This window comes from Ctenopharyngodon idella, chromosome 22 (genome assembly GCF_019924925.1).
Source record: "Ctenopharyngodon idella isolate HZGC_01 chromosome 22, HZGC01, whole genome shotgun sequence".
Classification (NCBI taxonomy): Eukaryota; Metazoa; Chordata; class Actinopteri; order Cypriniformes; family Xenocyprididae; genus Ctenopharyngodon; species Ctenopharyngodon idella.
Genome location: NC_067241.1, coordinates 24397862 through 24425231, shown reverse-complemented (window position 1 = coordinate 24425231; position 27370 = coordinate 24397862). Strand labels below are relative to the sequence as shown.

Below are 27370 nucleotides of genomic sequence, written 5' to 3'. Positions count from 1 at the left end.
GATCAAGGAAAAATAGTAAAAGTAATGCTATAAATAAATAAAAAACAAAGAAAATAAAACACAATGCACATGGGTTGCTATTAAGAATCCTTAGACCCTTCAGTTAGCTTAATTGATCAGTAGGCATCTATTTACACTCATTGGATCAATTACTGTGTCTGAACCAACAAATCGTTGGTATATAGGTTTATGAGTGGCAGCTTTTTAACATATAGCTGAGGGACAGATAATTGAGGACATATGGCTGGTGAAAGTATTGATCAGTTGAGCAATTACTCAGCAATCAGGACTTTCAGCATGATTGCTTTATCCATACTGCAGAAATCTGCTGCATACTGTAGGGAAAAAGTAACTGGAGAGAGTATTAAATTATTCAGCTCATTCTGACTACTCACTGTCAATCTGTTATAAAGGTTTGGACACAGTGGTGCATTGCACATTGAGTGTGAAGGTGTTTGTATCTGAGGAGATATTATGTTTTTGTGCACCTAGATATTCATTCTTCTATGAAGGTCAGCAGTAATGTAATTCCAGGGCCTGGGCTACATGCCCAAACCAACTCAACGCTATGATTTACAGAAGAAATACTGTGCTTTGGGGCACCAGAATCTGCTTGTTATTCCATGTATTTATTTTTTCTGTAAGCCAAATGCAGGTCAGCTTCCAGAAAACTATAGTTTCTGATTCAAGTCTCTGTTAATGCAGAATTCTGCTGCAAGACTTGTGACAAATACCAACAGGGTCCATATATCACCTATACTGACCTCTCTTCTCTGGGTACCGGTTCAATTCAGAATTCAATACAAAGTGTTATGTGTTTTAAAGGTTTACAAAGAAGGGCACTTGGTTATATTTCTGAAGTCATCGGCTTCCATCAGCCACAGGCCACTCAGATCAGAACCAACTGCTCCTTTCTGTGTCATTTTAATTGGCCATTACATCCTCCACCTCAAACTCATTTGTTCACTTTGGCCATTGTAACAGCATTATGGTTGTTGTGTGCTGGAGAGATACAATGTCTGTTTCTCCTTTTGTTTTAGTTGTTTTTAATAGAGGTGTGCGATATTGACAAAATGATAGTGGCTTTTTGGTAGGGCTGGGCGATATGGCTGAAAACTGTATCACGATATCAGTGTTTCATATCGGACAATATCGATAATTATTGATTTTTTTTTTATGACCCATTTAAAATAAGGACCAGGAGAAAAATATATTACATTTAAATATTTTTATTTTAAACTTAACCTTCCTCTGATCATAATCCCCTCAGTTATTAAGACAGAAATGTCAACAACCATGGAAAACTACAGCTACAGATGTTGTTGGTTGAATACGGCTGTGCTCCAAAGGGTGAGCGCGGCTAAGGTGGTACATCAAGTTCGTAGTATTACCAGTCTTGGCGGGGACGACGGTCTTGCATAATTTGCAGACGACATTGGTCTGACTACGGTCAGACTTATAATATCCAAAAAACTGCCATACTGGCAAACTGACTTTTCCTCTTTTATTTACAATTTCCTCGCTCGCTGCGGCACTCATTTTCTGCTCATCAGTCGCCGGTTACTGAAGAGGAATCCAGCAGACCAGCACGAGACGACGATATGGCGCAACCAAATATGATACTGTTACATGATTGGCTGTTATTGGCTGTTGCTAGGTTACCAGAGAGCGAGTGCCTTTGTTAATGCAACCAAACTTGCTTCGCAACCTCTATTTTCTTCCGACGAAGAATAAAAAATATCGAACGTTTTATCGAACACATTTTTTATTGATATCGATCACGTGTCTATCGCGATACATATCGTTATCGTTTCATCGCCCAGCCCTACTTTTTGGTGTTAAAATAGATCAAAAACCAACATTGCGTCTAAAATGTTACTCAATTTTAACTTCTTATACATTGAACTGTTAAATCAATATCACAATATGCAATTGTGCTGATATTCTGGAAAACAGCACTCTTGCATGTGATATTGGTTATATCGTGATATAAATAGGTCATTGACGAAAAAGGTTTTTAAAAGTGTAAAAAAACATAATGGAGATATAATTTAAGTTTTATTCAGTGTTAACAATGTATTTTAATATATTTTTTAAATATATAATATATTTTTTAAATATATATATATATATATATAAGTTAGCTTGCTAGCTAGCTAACAAAAGGACAATCAAACCTTTTATACTTAGTACAAGTTTTTAAAATATTACAACATTTTCCATGTTTTATAGTGGTTGTACCGAATGACCTGACGTTTCGGGACATGCGTATGAGCAAGAGAAAACATGAATTTTTCAAATAGTTAAAAGAGAGTTAGTTACTTTGCCTCACAACCATGGCTGCGTTCCACTCCAGTTTTAGACACGCACTCGCAAACTTCCCTAAGCACTTCCCCTCGGGGGAATCCCTGCCGCCATTTTGAAGTGCGTTCCACTTCGTGAAGTGGACGAGGGAAGTTTATATGGACAGACCCTCGCTCCCTCAATTTGGACAGAGGGAGCGAGTCTACTTCATATGTACACTTCAGGCAGCTCCATAACCCACAATGCAACACAATTGTGACGTCACCACATATCGTGTTTAATTTACCCCACCACAAACAACTCTATGATATATAAATTATTTTAATTTTAATTTAATAAAACTTTTAAATATTTAAAATGCACTTATATACATATAGAATGCTGCATTAAACAATTTTGTAAAGGGAAAAAATAAATAATAAATCAGCTCCATTGCGGATTCCAAGTGATCAAGGGCTTAGGATGTTCCAATTCAGCCCATTGCAAAGTTTTCGCCAGTAGTGGGCACTCATGCAACGTAAGCAATGACGTACATCCAAGTCAACAAGACTGAGGGAAATTAGCGAGGGAAGGGCTTTTAAAAAACGAACTGGAATGCAGCCCATGTTGTCCTTTGCAGTGTCTGAATGATGTCACATCCTGTCACATGATATTGACCACATGACTTGATCCAAAATGGTCCCTTTTATATTGGTTATCAATGAAATTCATTTTTCCGGACATTCTTTCTCATAACAAAGCAACGACTTCTACGCGTAATTTTAATAGCATTTTGTTGATATATGATGTTATATAATCATGCCAGAATAAAAAAATATATACATTTATTACATTTTAAGATATTTTATTCACAAATGAAATGACTGTATTGGCCTTTTGACACTTCAAAATCTATAAAATACCTTTTATATGTAGCAAAATATAATTAAAACCTGTTGGATACAATAAAAGAGATCTAGTTGTACCTTACATACTTTGGATGTCATATCTTTGTTTATTATTATTAAGGCCTTTGGACAAAAAAAATGACCCATCACATCAATTGACCCAAATATAAGTCAGGCATTTTTACCCCCATATCTTAAATTTTCAGGGTATTCTAGCTGCATTCTGATGTACCTCACACGGTGAATGCGTGGGCAAGTGAGTGACATACTGAATGTCAGCTTGCACATTGTTAAAACATTTTTTGTTGTTGTTTTGTTGTTATTATTCAGTTGTATTATTTATATATGGATTTCACACCCTGATCTCCTTCCAGCATGGAAGTGTTCTGCTCAGCACTCTTCAGTCATTCATTATAAGATGATCTTCATCTTTTTTTTTTGCACAGAAATACTTTTAAAGTCCCTGTAAAGCCATATTAAAGTATGTGTTCTGAGTTGTCGCCAAGTAATTGAAATAAGTTATCAAAATCGTGAAAAAAATAAGCAGTATCCACTGCTTTTAAACGCTGGCGGCGTGTCCGCTGTCAGCGCTGAAACCACACCTACTCGCAAGAGCTTCCGCCTCAACTTACTTGTCTAATGAGTCCAACATACTGATGCATATAAACAAAAGAATCATGTTAGAGGGTTGCAAAATTTAGTAGAGTTACTGTGGACGACCTACTAATTATAACATAAGTACACAAGGCAACTTACACTCATTGGTGGGCACGTACTGCAGACTGTTGTTGACAGATGTAGGCGCCGTGAGACGGGAGGATGAAGGCCGGGATGGGAGAGACTCTGTTCGGCCTTATATCATCGGTGGGATGGGAGGATGAAGGCCGAGGCGGGAGATAATCTGTTCAGCCCCATTCACCAATAACAGCGGATTATCAGTGAATCCCAGTTGTCTCTGATAAAAGTTTGTAAAACTATCCGGTGTAAAATGATCACTGCAGAGACTAAATTAATACACCACTTCTTTATATCATCGTGTTTAGGAAATTTAAATAAGGAGACCGAGCTGTTTTGTATATTATCGCAACCAGGTAATATGCATTTGCTTGATGAAGGCATAGCTAGTTAGCAAAATGTAGGCTGTATAACTAAAGATAATGATACTCAGGATTGAGCGGGCGAGCCGCTGTAGCATTAGGGGCGGCGCCATGCTCGGTGCATCATCGACAGTTATATGGTGTTTGGGGCGGCGCCATGCTCGGGGGCCAGTGCGTCATTGAGCCCCCGTTTTAGTTCTGCCCAAAGAATCCTGAACACAGAATTGGTGAAAAACGCTCTAACTGCACAATTCAGTACTACATAGTTCACAGTCTTTGTAATGTGTTTCAGCAATACATTTGTAACATTTATAATGTGTTTAGAAACGGTTCTCAGAATTGACTTTACAGGGTCTTTAAATGAGAGCTGGCATTCAGTATTTGACCCCAGAGTCAAGGCTTCAATTCATATTCATATTCTAATAGCAGCACTGTCCAGATATCTTTGGAGGGTAGTCCATTTAAATAGCTTTGCTCATTGGTTTACCTTACACATTTAAACTAAATGGGTCTTCAGAAATGTCCAAGGAAACAGAAGCAAAGTCTTCTTTCCATTTCCTTTTTGTTTATTTACTCACTAGGGTCTAACAGGGTCGCTGGGGTCTGACTCAGACATTTAATCTGCCTTTTAATTTTCTTCACTGGATTCATTCTTTTGTCTGCTAATGGCTTTGTGTACTGCCACAGTCTGTCTGCCTGAAGCACAGGGTATTGAACAGAGGTTAGTATTCAGCTCCGTGTGACTAAGGTTCTTCATTGTGCTGATCGTGGTCGTGTCTGTTGATATTAGAAATCCCATGATTATATCTGTAGAGTCTGTAGAATTGGACTCTTTTGTGTGAGCTTAAATGCTTTTTTACTTTTATAATAGACAAGCGGACTGTACGGAACATTTTTGCAATGTACTGTGCCAAAGCTTTTATTTCATGAAAACATAATGATGTTATAGTTTCACAAATATCAATAACAGCAGTAAACCGATAAAATGCATAAATAAACACAAAAGTGTTGAGCTTCATCTCGATCACTGCGCATTAGCGCTGTTCTTCCTCTCTCTGATAATGTGAGTATATCTGTGGGATTTTGAGAGAGATCCGAACACCCACTCAGAGAGAATGACAGAGACAAGGCTTTTAAGGCAACAGATATGGGTGCGTGTATGCGCTCAATGTTGAAATGGGACATTCCTTTGATTTGTAAATGGAACAAACATGCATGAAACATCAGCCTCTGACTAAAGCAATTAGTTGCAAAAGGCCACTCTTTTGGGCTATTTTCACATTTGATTTTATAACTTTTTTTTTTGTGGTAATTGTGGTAAGTTTGCATCATCAAAGGATGAATGTCTTGATTAATTTTTTTTTTTCATATGCCTTTCAACCTTACATAGTATCTTAAACAGACGCGATACGATAAGATTTCAGCAACAAACAACCTGTCAACACTCCCGTTTTTCCTGGAAGTCTCCTGTATTTCACACCCGTCTCCCGTATTTCACACCCATCTCCCGCCCCCCTCCCGTTTTATTTCTACCGGGAAACTCCCGTAAATTGTATGTATGGCCCAAACCTTGTTATATGAATAATCACAGTGACGTGCAGAGAGTTCCTCAGGGGCAGGGGCTCAAATGTAGGGCAATGTTTAAAAAAAAAACAAAAAAACAACAACATTATCATCAAGCCTGCATTTATTTGATCAAAAATACAGAAAAAAAAAAAAAAAACAGTAATATTATAAAATATTTTTACGGTTTAAAATAATGCTTTTCTATTTTAATATACTTAAAAGTATAATTTATTCCTGTGATCAAAGCTGAATTTTCATCATCATTACTCCAGTCTTTAGTGTCACATGATCCTTCAGAAATCATTCTAATATGATGATTTATTATCAATGCCGGAAACAGTATTTTTATAACCTGCGATACTTTTTCAGGATTCTTTGATGAATTAAACGATTTATATTGTTAGAAAAGATTTCTATTTTGAATAAATGCTGTTATTTTTTATTTTTTTTTAATCAAAGAATACTGAAAAAAGTATCACAGCAGGTAATAAAAATATTAAGCAGCACAACTGTTTCCACTTTCCAACATTGATAATAAATCATCATATTAGAATGATTTCTGAAGGATCATGTGACACTGAAGACTGGAGGAATGATGCTAAAAATTCAGCTTTGCATCACAGAAATAAATTATATTTTAAAGTATATTCTAATAGAAAACCATTATTTTAAATTGTAATATTTTTAAAAATATTGCTGTGTTTGATTAAATAAATGCAGGCTTGATGAGCATAAGAGACTTATTTCATAATGCCGCATAAGCTAATTATCGAAAATGGTAATATAATAAATTCCTTTCACGTCACCATTTCGGCAGCCTACACTTCACATAATAGGCCTGTAGGTGGCACTTGGGCTTCATTAACTATGATAGTTTAATCAAATAGTAAAAGGTGTATCAATATACTTATACACTAAATGAATTGAACACTACTTACCATTAATTCGACTTTTGGCTTTGTAGTCAGTTAACATCCATCTTGTCAGTGATGCAATTTGATTTATGAAATGAGACAAACCGCAAAAATCGCTCATCTGTCCATAATTTCCACTTCAAGCTGTAAAATGAAATTTGAACTTGTTGTGTCAGATCACGATTGGTTGGGGTATTATACATGACAAACGGGCATTGATGAATTATGTAATATTTTAAAATATATAATATATAGATTTTTAAATTAAATCAACACACTAGTTTTGATTATTGATGAAAAAAAAAAAAGTTAAATTGTTTGGTTTCTTTTTTTTTTCTTCCGTCGAGCCATAGGCACTCAGTGAAAGAGCCATATCGAGAGCCTAGAGTTGCGTCCCAAACACAGACTGAAAACATAGACGGATAGCTGAAAATGGGCAAAGAGGTGGGATGTGGTTGGAACTGAGGTGGGACTTCATACCTTTATAATGAAATAGCGATCGCGAGATGAATCCAATCCGTTGTACTTGGTTAAATGTCCATAAGTGTCCATTGAAAAACAAAAAACAGTACTTTTTGTCCACAAAAGCATTAAATCCATGAAAAATATGATATTATTAATTGTTTGCATCACATTTCTTCTGAATGATCTGCTCTCCATCATTGTTCTTCAAGAAATTATGCAACCTAAGCAGCGTTTGTTGTAAAACTGTATATGATCGTATATATCTTACAAACAAATGAGCCCGCGTCCAAAGTATAATTTTTCAAAATGCAGCAGTTTTAGTTATAATATCCAAGCAGTGCTGTCAGTTTTATATCCTCCCACCATTGCCATTGTAGTAAATCTCATGAACAAACGTGAGCCAATGCCACGATCCAACAACGTGTGTTCTGTTTATCTTCCGCATGCGTGCACATCTACACAGACGCACATCTGTTCCTATAAATGTATTTCCCTTAAATGTGCATTCTGAATAAATGTTTTTCCCAACCAACCTGCTGCAGTTTATTGCTCATCTTTTTATGAACAGTGTTTTTCTCTTACTGATCGTATTTCATACCTGTTGAATTTACATTTTTAAAATGAATTTGACTGATGAGCTCTCTTACGAAAATTAACCATGGTTTTATTATTGATTTTTTTTTTTTTTTTTTTTTTTTTTGGACAATTTATGAAATTGTCAAGTAAAAAAAAAAAGTACAGTACGGAAACACTATCAACGCCCACACGCTATTGCATGTTTGTGTTTTGAGAACATTATAAAACCATCATTTACAGACAAAGCATTATGAAATCATTTACTTACGATTTGTGATGCAGCTGCTGTCAGATGCAATACAGTTGGCTGCTTCATTTTTCAACAAAAGTTTCTTTGCAAACTCTCTATTACACTGTGCCTCGTTTACAAAACAAAATGCTCCTAACAAACATTTTCCCGGGGCTCCATTAAATGAACTATCCGCTTGTTTCCGAACCTGGGATCCTTCTGAAGTCTGTACAGAAAATCGAGTTGTTTAAACTGGACACATCAAAGCAAACGTTCTTTCACTCTTCCATTTGTCCTATTGTCAACACAAGCATGTGGTGTACGTCAGAAATGCGTATGAATACGCATCTATGGTGCAATGATTCATTGATGTCTTGCTTTGGAATCAGTCATATGCAGATGTACAGTATTTGCTGTGACATCACAAATCCCCCAATGATTAAATAAATGCTGTGTTTATAATGAGGTGGACGTTTTAAGCTCTGAAACTTGCAGGATGCTTTAATTATAAAACAAACTTATATGTCAAAAAATTAAGGCAAATTTGACTTCTCATGCCATGACCCCTTTAAAATCAAATCATACTGCCAAGAATAGAGGATTCAAAAATTTGTACAGTGCCAACCAGGCTTTACACAACATGAACGGCAAATTCTCAGTAATTTATCAAGAAAAACCTAAGAGCAGAGCGCTCTGCCTCAGCCATTATTGGAAACTTTAGATCTGGCATTTAGAAGAGATGGTTTTATTTATACATCAACTGTGTCCTTTAAGATGGATGTACTTGCTAGATTGCAGCAGATATTTCATTCCTGTTCATACATTCTGTTTTCATTTTTAAATATTTCCTTTACATACATTGCAAAGGTTGATGAATAGATTACAGGAACAACACAGCTCGTACATTTTAAAATAAATGGATTTTACATTAAAATGTAAACATGATCTTTTTTTTTTTTTTTTTTCCTCCCCATTCTTACCAATAGTTAGTTTCCAGCCTCCTTGTTTGCTGTGTTCATTTGTCTGCAGGTCTTTATGAAAGGCTGCGATGACTCATAATTTTTGTCGTGAGTATTTTAAGAAAGGCTTGTTAGTGGGACACCACAGGTCTTAAATCATACCATACAATCTTGCTTACCGAAGACGAAAACCTACTCAGTTACTTTTTGTGTGTTTTCCAAAAGGTGTTTTAACCCCTGCACTGAGACTCAAGGAGAGAGAGGCCATACAGGTTTGCCATTGGCTGCTGAACTCAGTGTTGCGATGGCAACACAAATGAACGCTTCTATTTTTTCTCAAATTGATGCCTTTGTTTTTGCCCTGCCATTCCGGTGGATTGTGCTGCCTGGGGATTTTGTTATCTATATACAAGTATCTATGATTTAGACCCTGCATTGACCTCACTTTCTAATTGAATTCTATAACACATGCTTTCCCATTTAAAACTTGAAATGACAGTTGTTGTGGGCAGCTGGCATTTAAGCATGAACATACAAATGTACAGAACAAGAAAATCATAGGCCTGTTACTTTGGCTGAAGGTACTGTACGTACTGTGTTTGTGTAAAAGTTTTCATCTTACATTTGTGATGCTTTTCTAGGCTAGACCTTGAAACTAGGGCAGTATATTGACTTTGAAAGATACATCAATATATTTTCAAAAATGATATAGGATAAGACAGTACAGTTTATAATGATATTGAAGTAAGACTGCCAATTAATCAACAGTTGCAGTTAACGCGAGAAGCAGGTCAGTGGAACAGAAAAAGCGCAATGTATTAAAAAGTTAAACTTATCTTAATTTGAGCGCTGCGATTTTAGAACGCTTTGACATGCACGAGACACTCCAAGCGAGACGTGAGTGCAACTGTGAAAAGGCCAATTCATACTGCACTTACAGATGCAGACTGTAGCTCGTGTTTACCTTGAAAAACAATGGAAATGTAGCAGTGGAATGGAAAAATGCATTCTTTGTGTACGGCCCTTAACACATCAAATCTGTTCCGGCTTTCAAAAAATGAGTGCGTAAAGAAATGTTCAAAATGTGATGCCAAATTGTGATGGCTAGACAGACAACTGGGTCAGAGCATCTCCAAAACTGTATCTCTTGTGGGGTGTTCCTGATCTGCAGTGGTCAGTATCTATCAAAAGTGGTCCAAGGAAGGAACAGTGGTGAACCGGCGACAGGGTCATGGGCGGCCAAGACTCATTGATGCATGTGTGGTCCGATCCAACAGACGAGCTACTGTAGCTCAAATTGCTCAAGAAGTTAATGCTGGTTCTGATAGAAAGGTGTCAGAATACACAGTGCATCACAGTTTGTTGCGTATGGGGCTGCATAGCCGCAGACCATTCAGGGTACCCATGCTGACCCCTGCCCACCGCCGAAAGCGCCAACAGTGGGCACGTGAGCATCAGAACTGGACCACGGAGCAATGGAAGAAGGTGGCCTGGTCTGATGAATCACGTTTTCTTTCACATCACATGGATGGCCGGGTGCGTGTGCGTCGCTTACCTGGGGAACACATGGCACCAGGATGCACTATGGGAAGAAGGGAAGGCAGTGGCGGAGGCAGTGTGATGCTTTGGGCAATGTTCTGCTGGGAAACCTTGGGTCCTGCCCTCCATGTGGATGTTACTTTGACACGTACCACCTACCTAAGCATTGTTGCAGACCATGTACAACCTTTCATGGAAATGGTATTTCCTGGTGGCTGTGGCCTCTTTCAGCAGGATAATGCGCCCTGTCACAAAGAAAAAATGGTTCAGGAATGGTTTGAGGAGCACAACGAGTTTGACTTGGCCTCCAAAATCCCCAGATCTCAATCCAATCAAGCATCTGTGGGATGTGCTGAACAAACAACGAGGCCTCACCTCGCAACTTACAGGAATTAAAGGATCTGCTGCTAACATCTTGGTGCCAGATACCACAGCACACCTTCAGGAGTCTAGTGGAGTCCATGCCTCGACGGGTCAAGGATGTTTTGGAGGACCAACACAATATTAGGAAGGTGATCATAATGTTATGCCTGATCGGTGTATATACATGTGTTAATAGCTATTTTAAACAATAAATAAATGTTAAGTATAATGACATAAAACATTTCAGTCTACTGAAATAAAACAAGATCAGCTCATGAGGTACCAGTAATATAGTCTGGTCTGTCTCTAATTTAGGCACAGGTCAGAGATCACCATCCTCATAATGACTTTCAACAGTGCTTTCTCATGAATGTTAAATCATGGTAAGACGCTCATCAATAATAGCAGCATAGTGAAAATGTGGAGTCCACTTCTCATTCGTCTGGTAACATGTCAGTGCTGTGCTGTAAGTGCTTTCAGCTGAAGTAAACAAGTGAGTAAATTATTGATTTATCACAGGTGCTTGAGGCACAGGTGGCCTGTAATTGAGAGACTGGAGTGGTGGCCGTTGGCTCGTATCAACACACAGCATGACACCGGACCGAACAAAAGAACATGAGAGTGTAAACAATTCTGATATTATATTATTTCACAACTTCGCACTTGTGTATAATCAGATATAGTACAGAATATGCGTATTTGGTGTGCTCTCCAAGAGGAGGGCTCTGAGCTTGGAATTTGGCCCAAACCCAGAGGCTGGGATAGGAATAATCAAGAGTGAGGAGTTGGGGTGGAGGAGGGATGCTGGAAAACTGTTGTGGTAAGTCGGCTAACATGCTCCTCCCAAATTTTGTTAATAAAACATCATATGTTATGAGTGACTAAATGATAATGACTGAAGTGAGAACTACAAACCCAAATTTATCACATCACCCACTCTTACTGATTACCACAGGTATCAAATGACAGCAGTACTGTCTTAGCCAAATTATTAAGAAACCTATTGCACTTGCTTTTTCAAGCATAAACAAATGTGTTAGGCTACTATTTAATGTCATGTAAAATACCTAACTACTTCCTTTGCTTATTAGCTGGCTACCATTAACTCAATAATTAACTGAAGAGAATGAAATGGAACATTGAAGATTTATGTCCCTAGTCAAGATGTTTAATTACAAATAAATTATGGTAATACTAAATGACATTGTATGGCATAGTGTTCCTGATGGTCATCTGGTAAATCATAGCACTAGCAACTCCAAGGTCATTGGTTTGATTCCCAGGGAAAGCACATTGCTTTTATTGCTTTGAATAAAAAGTGGCAGCCAGATATGTAAATGTACAAAAATGGTTATGAAGAGTGGGGAACTGTGTATGATGGGTTTATGTGAAAATATTGGCAAACAAATTTTTTTTTTTTTTTTTTTTTTTTTGTAGTAAACCTCTACATACATAAAAAGCCCCTCTAAATTTCTGAGACATCACTTGTTATGTTTAATGTCATGAAGTGCTAAAGCTAAGTGGTGTTGATCTAACTGAATGCTGGTATTTAGAGGCAGAAGTAGATGCAATTTATTCCGTTTGAGCACATTTTCTTCACATGTCTGTATGACGTGTTTTGCTTTGATCTGCTCTTTCTGCTCTCATGTTCCTCGCATAACCTTTTTTTTTTTTTCCTTCACTTTTCAATTATTAATATCCATTGCCCCTTTCTCACCTCCTCATATCACTGTTTGCACCATTGTGCTGTGGGTGGTATGGTGATATGTTTCCATGGGGACTGCATACACCCTCTTCTGTTTCTGTCACTTCATTGTGTGTGTAATTAAAGGATGTAGGTTTTTGATTAATCACTCTGGAAGTCTGGAGGTGTTTCAGGTCATTTTTCCTGTTTTTCACTCTAATACTTGTTTCAGTTTGGCCTGTAACGCTTGAATTTGTTAATCAAGGGTCATTCTCACCCAAAAAGGGAACTGCTATCATCACTTTCTCACCCTCATCTCAAAACTGTATGAATTTCTTGCTTCTGCACAAAAGGAGAATTTTAGAAGAACAACTTTAATTGCTCAAACTTTTTATTTATTTATTTTTTTTAATATCATCATTTGCGTTCTGCAGAAGAAAGGCAGTCATATGGGTTTCGAAGGGCATGAGGGTCAGTAAAGAATGACAGCATTTTCATTTTTGGATGAACTATCCCTTTATGCTCTGATTGTATTTGTGCCATTTACTGTAAATGTCACAGAACTCTTTTGTGAATATCAGTCTTTACAAGAGACTGTTTTTATTTATTCATGGTTTTTTTTTATTTTTATTTTTTTTTATTTTTTTATATGAGTTACATAGTGAAAAAAGATTCACAGGTCTGAGTGATTCACTGACTAAGGGTGTCTGATTTTAACGAATAACTGGTTCATTAAGAACGAGTACTGATACTATCTCTATAAATGGGTTTTGTTTCTCTGTTTAAGCCATCAATAGCCATCAAACATTACAGTATTGAAAGCTATCACATTTAAATTTTTTTAATGGGCTTTAAAATATATAACTACTTCTAAATTAAGTGAACTTCAATCTTCACATAGACCCATTATAATAAATGTCACATTTAGCTGTGCCTTTCATATATCAGGGCTCAATTTTTTTTCTACTGGCACCCGTTGGGCCTCTTCAGATTTTTATCTGCCCTGCTAAAATGTACAAAAAAGGTTTTTTCAAACACTGCACAGTCTTCAATGCATAAATTATAAGTTGACAGTGCCCCGGTACAGATGTGAGTTCTTTTTTTGCGTCTTATCACGCTTGAATGGTTTAAAAGACGAGCATTTGTGGTTAAAAAGTTCAACCTGCTGAACCCCAGTGAAGTCCACTATATGGTGAAAAATCCTGGAATGTTTTCCTCAAAAACCTTCATTTCTTTTTAACTGCAGAAAGAAAGACATAAACATCTTGGATGACATTGATTTCATGGAATCATGGGATGTGTTGTTTCCACTGGCTGTAGACGTGGAGAAGAATCGGGACAGGACTCGGGCAGAAATCATGTTCATGGATGAGATTTTTAACGTTACTGGAGTATGAAGCAGAGCAAGACTGAGTGCTGTGAGAGCAGAAACGAGGCCGCTGGAGCGATTGATTGATAATGAGAGACGAGCGCGAGACACATCTCGATTGCAGCAGAACTTTTATTATGCCGCATCTTCAGGTCATTCGTATGTGGGGAAAAGCAGCACTGTTTTATCATATTAGATATATTTATGTGTTGAAAGTTGTTATAGTGCTACTCTGCAATCGCTCAGCGGCTGCTACGAGACACTTGTTGCACACTGCAGTAAGCTAGATCGATACTAGGCATGGTACTCGCTGTACATCAAGAAAACAAGATTTAAACAAAAAGACTTACTGTGTTGAGCAATATAACATGATTAGTTTTCTGTCGATGAATGTATCCAAACAGTTGCTCACCTGTCTAATAAAACACATTATATATTAAAGCATCTTTGGTGTTTCCACGGTTTCTACAAAATAAAACCGGAAACCGAGGGTAATGCGGGTATGATGTCATTGATGAGCGATGCACAGACACATCCCGAGTCCTGGTTAAAATTGCTTATTTCTCTGGATTAAAACATTCTTGGAAGCATTTGGTATAATGTAAGTACATAAGTCAACAAAATATACAACAATTATAGTGTTTTTTTTTTAATTGTGCCTTTTAAATATTTTTAGCACAAACTGAAAAAAAAATTGCAAAATTACTGTTATTTGCGACTACTGTAGTCACAGTCTATAGCTTGGTAAGCACCGAGGCAGTTTATGATTGATTGTCTGTTGCTAAACTGCATCATTCTCGCACAGCATCACTTTACACTGAACACCTTTGGCTCTGCAGTTCGAGGTTAACCCATCAAAAGTGGTGCTCTGGGGCTGGGTTTCATAACCCAGTGGCGCTAACAACCTCTCAAAGTCTGAAATGTCGCTTAACCCAGGATTAAGTGCAGTGTGAAAAGCTCTTATCTCTCTCTAGTTGCACTTCAGCTTAAAGCAGAATCTTTCTGAAGTCACCCAGTCATGAAATCATGATGGATGCTTCTACTGCAGTCATGTTACAAGCTTTATAATCAAATTTAAATTCCTGTCCTGTCTGTTCATTTTCATTACTTTCTCTTAATTCATTACATAAAGTTCTCTTCAGCAGAAAGTAATCATCAGACCTGTTGGCAGCAATGTGGAAAATTTATCCAAAACCTTTCAAAGACATTCATCACATTTTATGAAACAATATCGAGCTCCACCTCGAAGTTAATCGTCAACCGGAAGACTTCACACATCACTGAACCTCCCATTAATAAGTCTCTCTAACACACTGTTCCAATAATTCATGTAATTATGTGTCACCAAGTTCAGTAGTTGGCTGTTGTAATTACAGCATTGCAGAAGAGAACAGATCCTAGTCATCTGAATGGACTGTTAACTCTTCTGTGCTAAAGAACTTACAAACAGTCTGGCATAACAAGATATAAGCCTTTGTGTCTGTTTGAACAAATGTCTACAATCTCCATTGTTTTTAAAGTAGGGTTTAGTATTTTTAGAAGCTTCAAGCTCTCTTTTTCTTGACTCAGTTGTTGTGCCTATACACAGTGTTTGAAGCTAAAGGACTGCTAGCCTATTTTAATGGATGGTGCATTATTCAGCATACAATTACAGTTATGCTGCATAAATATCATCTAATTATCAGCTTAAATGCTGGAAGAATATTCCAGAAGAGTTCATGCACATGCTGTTATTTTTCATTCCTGCCTAATTATATCTTCAGATTAAAGTCCTGCAGTGTTTTTTAACATTTAATTAAGGAATAATTTTTAAAATATGCTAATGGTTCTTTTTTTAAATAAAAACAATGGTAAGTCAGAAGGTAATTTGTGGAAATTAATTGGAGCTGTAATTCAGTAATAATTAAGTACTGTAGTTGAAGTGCTGTAAGTGGTTTTAGCAATTTTGTTTACTTCTGCCAGACTTCAGGACTGTATACATCAATGAACGGCTGTTAGCGCATCTGTTGACACTGACACAAACGTTGGCATGCTGTCAATCCAACTATTTTTTTTTTTGTTTGTTTCAAATGAAGAGGTGTTTTAATAAATATATATATATAATTTTTTTTTTTTTTTTTTTTTTTCTCACACTGCGAATAAAACTGGGCAACCAATAGGATTCACTCCTTTGGTCACATGCCCAGAGCCACTACTACAACTTGATGGTACTCACAAACAGACTAATTTGCCAAGCGACAGTGAACGTGTCACTTTGGTTTTCAGTGGCATTGCATAAGTTTTTTCATTAAAGGTGCAAAAGTTGTAATATGATTTATCCTTGTTTCCTTTTTTACATCACAAAAACTAGCTGACTGTTAGATTCTCTGAGCCCATTGCTCTGCAACTGAAGAAAACACATGGAAATAGAAAAAAAAAAAACTATCAGCAAACTAAGAAAACATCTTCATCAGTTTGACAACACGTGCTGCAAATACTCACAATGCAACCAAATACAGAAATGCACTGCAAATACTATGCTGTGGCATCATGAGAGGTAGGGTATCACCAAAGGGTGGATTGCTTCACAAATGGAGTCCAGGCAGAGATCAAGCCTCTGGTTTATTTTTAATATAAATATAGATCAATGGGCGAGTCACAGAATCTAGGTAAGGTTTATCCAAGAAGTTGCTAGAATTGTCGTTAAGCTTTTGAAAAAAAAAGTCTCAAGGGGCAGGGAAGTCGCTAAATCTAACGACAAAATCGCCAAATTGGCAGCACTGGACACAGGCAGGCTCTCTGTTCTCAGCTCTTTAACAGTTGGTTTTTTTTTTTTTTTTTTTGCTTCACTCGCAACAGCTGTGCTTCCACCGCTGAGGAACCTGGTAACTGTAGTCCAGGACGGGGCGGCCATCTTAGTTTGTAGTCCCCAGGCTGCGTTCCACTCCAAATTTCTTTCACTCGGTAACTTGTCTCGTGGACTCGGATGTGCGTCATTGCTTTCGTTGCACGAGTACCCACTACTGGCGGAACTCGTGCATAAGGTTTAAATGAAACACACTAGGCCCTTGATCACTTGGATGTATATAGAGCTGCTTGAAGTGTACATCAGAGTATACTCGCTCCCTCGATTTTGATCGTTTTTGAGGGTCTGTCCATATAAACTTCCCTCGACCACTTCATGAAGTGCCGCCCTTCACTTCCCTGCCGCCATTTTGAAGTGCGTTCCACTTCATGAAGTGGACGAGGGAAGTTCATATGGACAGAGTCTTGCTCCCTTGATTTTGACCGAGGGAGTGAGTCTACTTCATATGTACACTTCAGGCAGCTTCATATACCACAATGCAACATGATTGTGCTGTCACCGCATATCGCATTTAATTTACCCCACCACAAACAACTCTATGATATATTAATTACTTTTGGAATATTTAAAACAATCCAAACACACCTATATACTTATAGAATGCTGCATTAAACAATTTTGTAATGGAAAAAAATAAAAAAATAAATCAACTCCGTAGCCGATTCCAAGTGATCAAGGGCTTAGGACGTTCTAATTCAACCCACTGCAATGGTTCCGCCAGTATTGGGAACTCAGATGTACGCCATTGCTTACGTTGCATGAGTGCCCGCTACTGGCGGAACCTTTGCAATGGGCTGAATTGGAACGTCCTAAGCCCTTGATCGCTTGGGATCCCCAGTGGAGTTGATTTATTATTAAATTTTTTCCCTTACGAAATGATTAAATGCAGCATTCTATATGTATATAGGTGTGTTTGGGTTGTTTTAAATATTAAAAAAAAAAAAAAAAATGATCATAGAGTGGGGTAAATTAAACGCGATACGCGGTGACGTCACAATCGTGTTGTATTGTGGTATATGAAGCTGCCTGAAGTGTTAATATGAAGTAGACTCGCTCCCTCAGTCAAAATCGAGGGAGCGAGAGTTTGTCCATATAAACTTCCCTCATCCACTTCACAAAGTGGAACGCACTTCAAAATAGCGGCAGGGATTCCCCCGAGGGGAAGTGCTTAGGGAAGTTTGTGAGTGCGTGTCTAAAAGTGGATTGGAACGCAGCCCTAGATGGCACATACCTTCCCTTTATGACGCACCCTCTCATGATGCCATAACGCACATACGCTTATGATGTTAAAATAATCAAAAAACTAACTTTTCAGGTCATCGACAACACCACTGACGAGTAGACAACAATAAGTTCAATAATGAACAATAAGTATGTCCCAGCCAGGTTCGTCACTTGTTGGGGTCCACTTGAAACATTTTCGTTGTGGTCTGTGCGATTGCGGCGCGTTTCTGTATTTGGTTGCGTTGTGAGTATTTGCAGCATGTTTTGTCAAACTGGTGAAGATGTCTTAATTTGCTGGTGTTTTTTCTATTTTCTTGTTTTCTTCAGTCACAGCATGTTAAGCTTTGTTCTATTTGCAGGGCATTTCTGTATTTGGTTCTGTATTTGGTTGCTTCTAAGCAGTGTGACATATTCAGGAAGGGAGAACAGTGTGTGCTAGCTTAGAGAATGGTACAATAGATCAGACATGAAGGACGGTGGGGTACGGCAGGACGGTACTTGTTTACAGATGTCAGATGCAAAGTACGGAGTGAGAGCCGTTAGGAGATGTAATGCGTTTTGGCTTGGAGTGGAAAATCAGAGAGGGAGAAGAACAGATGAGGCCAGAGCCAACGAGAAGGGTCAAAAGAGGAGAGTTGTAATGAAAGAAATGGAGAACAAATGAAAGAGAGGGGAATGGGGGATGGATTGATTGGAGCTGTTTATTAATACACAGCGGGTAATGTCTCAGCCCCTCTGAGAAATAAGTGGGGGTGATTTGTGACACTGTGTGCCTGCAGAGTCAATTTGGAATGAGTGTGTTTGCAGCCACCTCCCTAATAGCACTGGTGTGTGTGGCACAAACTGCTTATGAATTGCTTTCATTTCATATTTGTATATTGTTATCCATTTTTTTTTGGTAATGGGAATTCAGGATTGAACCTGCTCCTCCTTTCATTTTGCTTCACACTTTTAGTTTTCCAGAACTAAATTTTGAAGGTTTTACACATTGGCTTTATAAGACTTGTTTTATTCACTCTACCTTGACTTAGTCCATATCCTATTTGAAGCCGGATTGAAATATTGGAGCGTGATTAGACAGTATGCCAAAAACAGCTGGCATAAAGCACTCTGCAGTTCATTGAATCTTCTGTACTTTGCTTCCCTTGGTGCATTTAACCATAAGGTATAACTTTATGAATAAATTACTATGTCTTTTTATGTATTTACCTTGAACTTATCTGGTCAGGATCTCAAACTGTTTGAGATTTGAAAGCAATGATGAGATGCTGGTGTCATGTGTGTCTCAGTTGCCTGGATACCTTGTTAAAAGAAAGGCTGCTAATTAGAAGTACTAATGTAATGGCTTCCTGTCCTCATAAAATGATATTAATATTTAAAATAAATTAGCTTAGCCTTTTCATTACCCCATTACCAAACATTTTTGGGTAATCCATTTTAGTTTCATTTGAACAGTTGTCTTTGAGTGGATGATGGTATGATTTGTTTGAAAGTTTTTACTGTTTTTCTTTATTTTCTCTAAATTGCATGTGTGATCAAATTAGGGGTGTACATCTTTGGGTTTACAGCAAAATGATTGGCTTGGGATTCACTTGTCTTCAATTTGTTCAAAAGTGAATTTGGAATGATTCAATTTGATTCAATAAACAAGTTGATTAAATAAGTAATAAAAAACTCTAACCTTAAAATATTGTACGGTACTTTAACAAAATTGTGATTTGTTTAATTTTTAGCATTTTAAATTGATTATTGGTCAGGGCAAACAATTCATATTTCAATGCATATGAACAGCAGGGCATTTAATCAAAATCAGAACCTGAATACACCTGCAGACAGACTTAAATTATGTGGATTTGCAAACACATTCACTGATTTAACCTTCATGGATCAAAGTATTCATCTGCTCTTTGAGTGTGTATTGATTTTGTGCACTGGGTCCAATGATGTTGCTGCATGTTTAGAGGCAGTGCCCCAATCAGTCCATCAGTCATGAGATGTACATCTCAGACGTTTCCTAGAGTTTCAGAAACCGTACCAGATGTCACAAACCATACCAGAGATTTCAGTATGAACCCAAGTAAAGTCGTTTACAAATGTGTTCTCTTTTATTCTGGATGGCAAGGGCAGCGACTGTAACATCGAGCGTATTTTGCAGTATTAAACACGTATTTATACCGATTTCATCAGGCTCTGAAAATTCTTCAAAAAGAAAAGGATGGCCTTCTCAGCTGCCATAGTTGCAACTCTTGCGTCATCAAAACAGGGCGTTCAGAGCACCACCGTTTCCATTTAAAAAACGTTTTGCAATGTTTTGTCAGGGCTAAACGTAGCCCTGATGTTCCAGTCTGTTGTGCTTGGTCTTCTCTGCTCTGATTGGTCAGATGGCCCTAGTCTAGATGGCAGAATGTCTGGACTCCATAGCAGCTTGGCCAAGGACTGCCCAGAGTCTGTCTGACTGACATGTAAAGTAACCAGTCACAGTATGTTTTGTTCAGCATCATGTTTAGGAGTGTGAAAATGTAACATCGATGTCCCTACAATAACAGACCGGTGTGTAAAACACTTGGACATATTTTAAAGAGTCTATGCAGCGAACTTAATACTTTTGAGTTCTTCATAAGCTGATCCTGATGAGCGCTCATTGTCACAGTTGTAAACATGACAGCTTTCTTCTTCCATGAGGGGTTTTGGCATCACAGTGGGCTTGTGTCCAGGTGGACTGTTAACCCTCTGGGGTCTGAGGCTAATTTGGGGTCCTGGAATAGTTTTGACATGCCCTGACATTTGTTCTTTTTTCAGTTGCTTATAAACATATTAATGACCAAAGTCTCATTACACTGTATTCAGCACAAACTAGGCTACAATAATATGTGAGCAACAAGTATGTACATGTTTATATTTTTGAGAGAATTATGTATAGCCTATGTGTGGTTTTTGAAAAAATAAATAATTTAATTTAATTAATTAATTTAATTAATAATAATTTAATCACTGAAATAAGGACTCAAAACACATACTAAACATTTTTTTACAAGACTTTTGGGAACTGTATATTTTAGTCTAGAGTTTTTGCTTCAAAGTGATGTTAAAATCATTCTGCCTATTCGGACACATAAAACAATGTATTGATTTTAAATTTCTAAGACACTTTGTTTTGGAAGGCCATATGCGAGGAGGCGTGAATCTTCATGAATAATGCTGTGCAGGAGATTAAGACTATGGGTGGGAATCTTTAGGCACCTCACCAATTTCCGATTCTGGGAGTCATGATCCGATTCCAAAACGATTCTTGATCCACTTTTTTTTTTCTTATTAATTAATTAGTTTCATGACCTTATTTTTTTATTTTTTATTTATTACATAGTCTGTGTAATTATAAGTACTTTTTAAATAATTACTAATTTAAGAAAATAATTAATACAATTGTATGCTAAGATTTTTAAATATAGGCTACAAACAGCATGTAAGCTGCATTCACAATAATGCAATTTTTTTTTTTTTTAAATATAAGACGTTTTTGTCCTGTCTGTTTAATCCCGTAAGACATCTAACTGACTGTGTTTACATTAATTTCGTGTCATAAAAGCATTTTGAGATGCAAGTACATTTAGCCACTTACACGGAGTCGCACACAGCCACTTGCGTGAGCACTCTTCACAAAGTGCATGTGGGCATTTGAAATTGAAAGCAGCCTTCTGTCAGCGAGTTTCGCAGTTATAAAATATAAGCTCACAGCATTCCAAACAACATAAATGATGCCTTCACAGAGCATTGCACAGAATGCAAACTGCAAGCGTCACATCAAGCAAAGCACACGTTTCTCTCACCGCGCATATCCTGTGCAGTGAACCACACGAATGTCCGCGCATGTAATCCGCTCTAGCCTTTCCGAACTGTATGAAAGATTATTTTATAGAAGGTTCGCGTGGTGTGTATGAGAGGAAATGGAAAAAAGCAGAATACGGGTGTTTCTGACGGTGCGTGTCCACTGGCGCGGAGTGAACGTATTCAGTTCATTCCTATGAAAGTTGAGCTTCTTCAGGCTCGCGAATGAGAGTGAAGCTCAACTTCCATATGAATAAATTGAAAACGCTCGGTCTGCTCCGCGCCGGTGGACACGCACCGTAAAGCACACGCAGCGTCATCTTACAACTGTGGTTAAAAATAAGCTCAGAATCGATTCTGAAATTCTCAGAATCGATCCAGGATCATTGGAGAGAGAATCGCGATGCATCAATGCAACAATTTTTTCCCCCACCCCTAATTAAGACCCTGCCCCTAATGAGCCACATAATGAGCCATTCAGTCAGGAATGTGACTGAGTGAACTAAGAAAGAATGCAATGACAAAAGAAATATAGCATTTTTTGTTTATAGTTTATTTAGAATATATTTAACTGTATAAATGAATGTCAAAGACACATTTTGAGTACACAGTTATACCTGGAAATAAATCCTGTTCAAAGATATAAGTGAACACCACATACCTGGCATATGGTGTTTGGTGCACTGGAGAAAAAACAAACAAACAAAAAAAGCCTTTCCTGCTTCCAGTCAGTGATCTCAGTAAGTATACCAATATCTGGTCACTATGATTCTCAAATCTGTGAGATAAAAGAAAAAACCCTCTGTGAGCATGCTGGTAACAGGATCATATCAGCTATTGTATTAACGTTAAAATAATGTGCAGTCTTAACAGAAAACGTGATTTTTGTGATCTCATGCATGCACGTATTAATGCACATCATGTGAAGAAAATTTTGTATAGGCCTATTATATTTTAAACTACAGTACCGGTCAAAAGATTTGCCACATAACTATTTTTAATGTTTTTGAAAGAAGTCTCATGCTCATCAAGCCTGCATTTATTTGATCAAAAACTACAGAAAAAAAAAAAAAAAAAAAAAAACAGCGATACTGTGAAATATTATTACAATTTAAAATAATGGTTTTCTATTTGAATATACTTTAAAATATAATTTATTTCTGTGATGCAAAGCGTTCATCCCTTGCGAACGAAAGCTTCACTGATGTGGCACTATATAGGCTATTTTACAGTAAACTCTTCATAATCTGTCCAAAACAGGCCAAAAGAAATATTGTCTAAACATTCATATTGCTATGACATTTTATGTATCTTTGCTATATTATAGAGCCTGTAAATGTTAATGTGCAATTTAATATGCGTGGCCGCATTAGTGGATAATGAGATGACTCGCGAATGACTGACATCTCTCTCTTTTCAAACAGATTACATAAACAGAGAATATTTGTTTTCGATTTGACTTACATTATTTAAAACCTGACATTTCAACGCTTCTTTAGACATATGTCTCATGTTTGTGTGATTAGTATTCACTAAGTTACAGTTCATTTTCTGAGAACTATCAGATTGGACTTCATTCAGAGAGAGACGACAGATCACACATCATGTTAGTTTTCTTTATTTTGCAAAAAGCACAACATTTTGTTTTTACATCTCCCGGAAATCCTATAGAATTCAACCAATAAGATGATGACTTTGAAACTCCTGAAGTGTTTTCCGACAGCTTTTTCAGCTCCAGATGCTTTCTCAACACTTGTATACACAGTGATACAAACAGTAACAATGATGTCGGTTTTACCGTATCAATTTAAGCCCGATTCTTCACCCTTTGGAAGTGTGTGCAAAGTGGATTTGCTTTCGTAGTGCAGAAAAAAGCGTCTTCTCAACATGTCGACAACACAAACCAAACTCTTCCAGGTCTCAGCTACAACTACAGTGTTTGAGAGTGGGTCACAATGTTCAAGGGCAGCCAATGAATACCATAGGCTGGCATTATGCAAATTTGTTACAAACCTTTGTAGGTTACTGATGACTCGTTTCAGGCAGGTCTTTTTTTTTTTTTTGAGAGACAGTAACTCCATTAATTGTGTACTTTGATCTTTGAAACTTTGCAGGCCTTTTACATTCACAAACATTACATATTACACACTACATGAAAGGTAATATCTGAAAAAGCATAATAGGGGCACTTAAAGAGAAACATTTGAGACAAAGTTGATATTTAAATAAAACCTTATTGAGAACTGCATTAAGTCTCGAAGACCAATCTGAAGGCCCATAAACCCTGGATTGTCCCCAGTGGGATCATTCTTGGAGTTACAAAGTCCCCATGAAGCCCAAAACTAAAGAAACCCCCAAGTATGGAACAATGGAATCCCAAATTTTGTGACACGTGTCAACTGGTCTTGGTTTGTTTGATGCATGACACATGTAAATTAAATAGACATATGCTGTTATAAAACTCAGTTTGTTGTTTAGTGCAGTGTTATGTTAAAGAATGACATCTCAGATGCAATATCAAAGCAAACAGAAGAAGTCTGGTACACATTTCTTCTGCTTAGATTTACTTTATACAAATGCATGTTTGCAAGCAGGGGTCTTTACTAGCTAACTATTTGCGAGCATATCTAAGATATCTGCATTGTACAGCTTTTGTAAAAATCCAGAAAGTAAATTTCAGGCAGTTTTACAGGTTCGGCTCTCTGTGTGAAACACATCAAATGTATTTCAAATCAAGCTGATGTTTAGCTCCTTCCAGGGAACCCTGGGTTGATCTTAGCTGTGACTCATCAGAGTGACCATCAACCACCCTTCCTGCATGATAATGACTTGGTCATGAAAGCAAGTCACTCTGACTACCACTTGTCTTGAGATCATGTCTGTTTTTCCATGAAAACAATGCTTTAATTGCTTAGCTGGTTTGGATTGTTTGGATGTCAAATGCAGTGATATTAAAAGTATGGCAGATAATTACAAATTCTATACTATTTTGTCTAAATGAATTAAAAACTAAACACTAAAAACTTAAATTTCCAATAGCCATTACTCCAGTCTTCAGTGTCACATGATCCTTCAGAAATCATTCTAATATGCTGATTTGATGTGCAAGAATTTTTTTTTTATTATTATCAATGTAGAAAACAGTTGTACTGCTTAATATTTTTGTGGAAACCACTTTTTTTTTTTTTAATTTAATGAATAGAAAGTTAAAAAGAACAGCATTTATTTAAAATAGAAATCATTTGTAATATTATGCCATGCTTTTCACTTTTGATCAAAGTCACCCTAACATTTTTGAATGGTCAAAGTGTAAAAAAATAACAATAAAAAATAAGTCACACCATATATCATCTATATATATATATATATATATATATATATATATATATGTGTATATGTATGGACTAAAATCCAGAAGAGACTGGCCTGCTTACTACGTTATTCTTTCGTATGACACTTAAAGATAATTGAATGCTGGATACTGAGACCATTTCTCTGTCAGATTATCTGTTTGGTCTTGTCTTGTCTGATTAATTCTTGCTTAGAGTGATGTGACAGCTCCACAATCTCACATATTCTTATTAAGAGAAAGATGGAGAGAACTGTGGCTGCAAGGATTTCAGGCACCCATTCTTAAGCTCAGCCGTTGCTCAGACCACATCTGAAACTCTTATTAGAGTTTATTTTGAGGCCCTTCATCTTCTCAGACAGTCTCATTTCCTTCAGGGCACCCGGTGTCATTGCTTGAGTGTTTGTGTTCAATATTGTGATCGCGTTTCGTTCTTGTATGCGGTCGTGGGCAAGTGCATGCACGGCATGGGGTTATTGTCTGAGGTTCATGGTTTTCCTGAGTGAACACCTCGTATGTGTTGCTTTTTTTTTTTTATTATTATTTTTTTTTAATCTAGTCAGTCTTCCAAAACCTGGTTAACAGGTTTACATGACTGTTTGAATGTAAAGCTTACATTCCCCCCTCCCATAAAACACAGGCACACAGACAGTCACATAGAGATGAAATTATTTGACTGTCACTCAACCCAACAAATGACTAATTTGCATATTGATTAAAAACTCAATTTTGTTCCCCGCCGTCTTTAATTGTGTCGCACCAGTGGAGTTTCTTGACGGGTCTCAGTGGATCAGACCTTGAAGCAGAACCAGAAGGTATGAAACAGATAAAAAAACATCAACAGTCATGAACCTGAATCACAAAAGAGGAAAGAAACGGTGGTTTTTAAAACAAAACGAGAAACACATTGACAAAACTATTGGTGTGTTTGCGATTTGGACTTCTGGGACCAAAATGAGAAGATTTCCATATCATAATGTGTTTTTACATAATAACGCTTAACAGTCCAATTCAATCTAAATTAAATTCAATGATGTGAGAGAGAAAACAGCAATGAAAGTCATTCGGGAATAGTACGAGACTGCAATCGACTCCATTTCCCTTTAAAAACGTAAAAACTGATTGCGGTCATTTGCATTGAGGATGAATGTGGCTCCCAATATCATTATGCAAACAGAGAGAGACACTTGGAGATGGTTTATTCGGGCATGAAGAATCAGTTTGGTGGAGATTAAATGTGATTTTAAAGCCCCTTCAATGTTTAGGATCATTGCTCTAGGAACACAAGGCATCCTCTAAATCATCAGTGATGACTTGCTCATATTAAGCGTGATGTGAAAGGAGAGGGGTTAGATGGTACAGCATTAGACTTTTAGATCGAGGTAATAATAGTCTGTTGCATTAGCACAGATAAGCTAAAAGGGAATGTTCACCCAAAATGAAAAACCTGCAATAATTTACTGACCCTCGTGTTGTTCTGAAAATCTTCCTCACCGTGTTCCACAAAAGAAAGTAAGTCATAAAGGTTTGTATGGAAGAATAAATTGCGACTTTTTTTTTTTTTTTTTTTTTTTTTTTTGTATCTCACAATGTCACTTTAATTGCAATTGTGACTTTATCTTGTGGTGATTCTCACATTTTATTTCTTAACTTTTTTCTTAGTTTTATTTTATTTTTTATTCTTAGAGACGGTAACAAACTTCTATAGGTTTGGCATGACATGAGTGTGAGTAAATAATGATAAAAGTTTTGTTTATTGTCTCATTTTTATGAACATAATTAATTGCTATTCATAATTTTTCTGGATTCTATAGTTTAATTAAATTGTAATAATCAAAAAGGATGTCTAATCAATAGAATTAATACAATTTTAACAATTTAAACAAAAAAATAACATTAATAGTGCCCTATGAAATGTTTTTTTACATTGTGTTTTATGATTTAATGTATTATCAAAATTGCGGTAATCAAATTAATGTATAATATCAATTAGCAGTTAATTGGTAAGGTAGGCATCGCTCATTCATTCGGCATATGTGGTCGTACCACTGTAGCCTGCACTTTTGTGTTACTACTTCGACTATTTGTTGATTTTCATATCTCAGTCTGATGGTGTGATTTCGAAGCCGCTCTCGTATTTGAAACAATTCGAGTTTGTTTAGGTCTGTTTTTTAG

At 37.0% G+C, this 27370-nt stretch overlaps 1 long non-coding RNA gene across 1 annotated transcript in view; it reads left to right on the top strand.

The window, feature by feature from the left end:
- Nucleotides 1-27370, top strand: part of LOC127505523 (uncharacterized) — a 66220-nt gene that overhangs the window by 18650 nt on the left and 20200 nt on the right. The window lies entirely within an intron of this gene.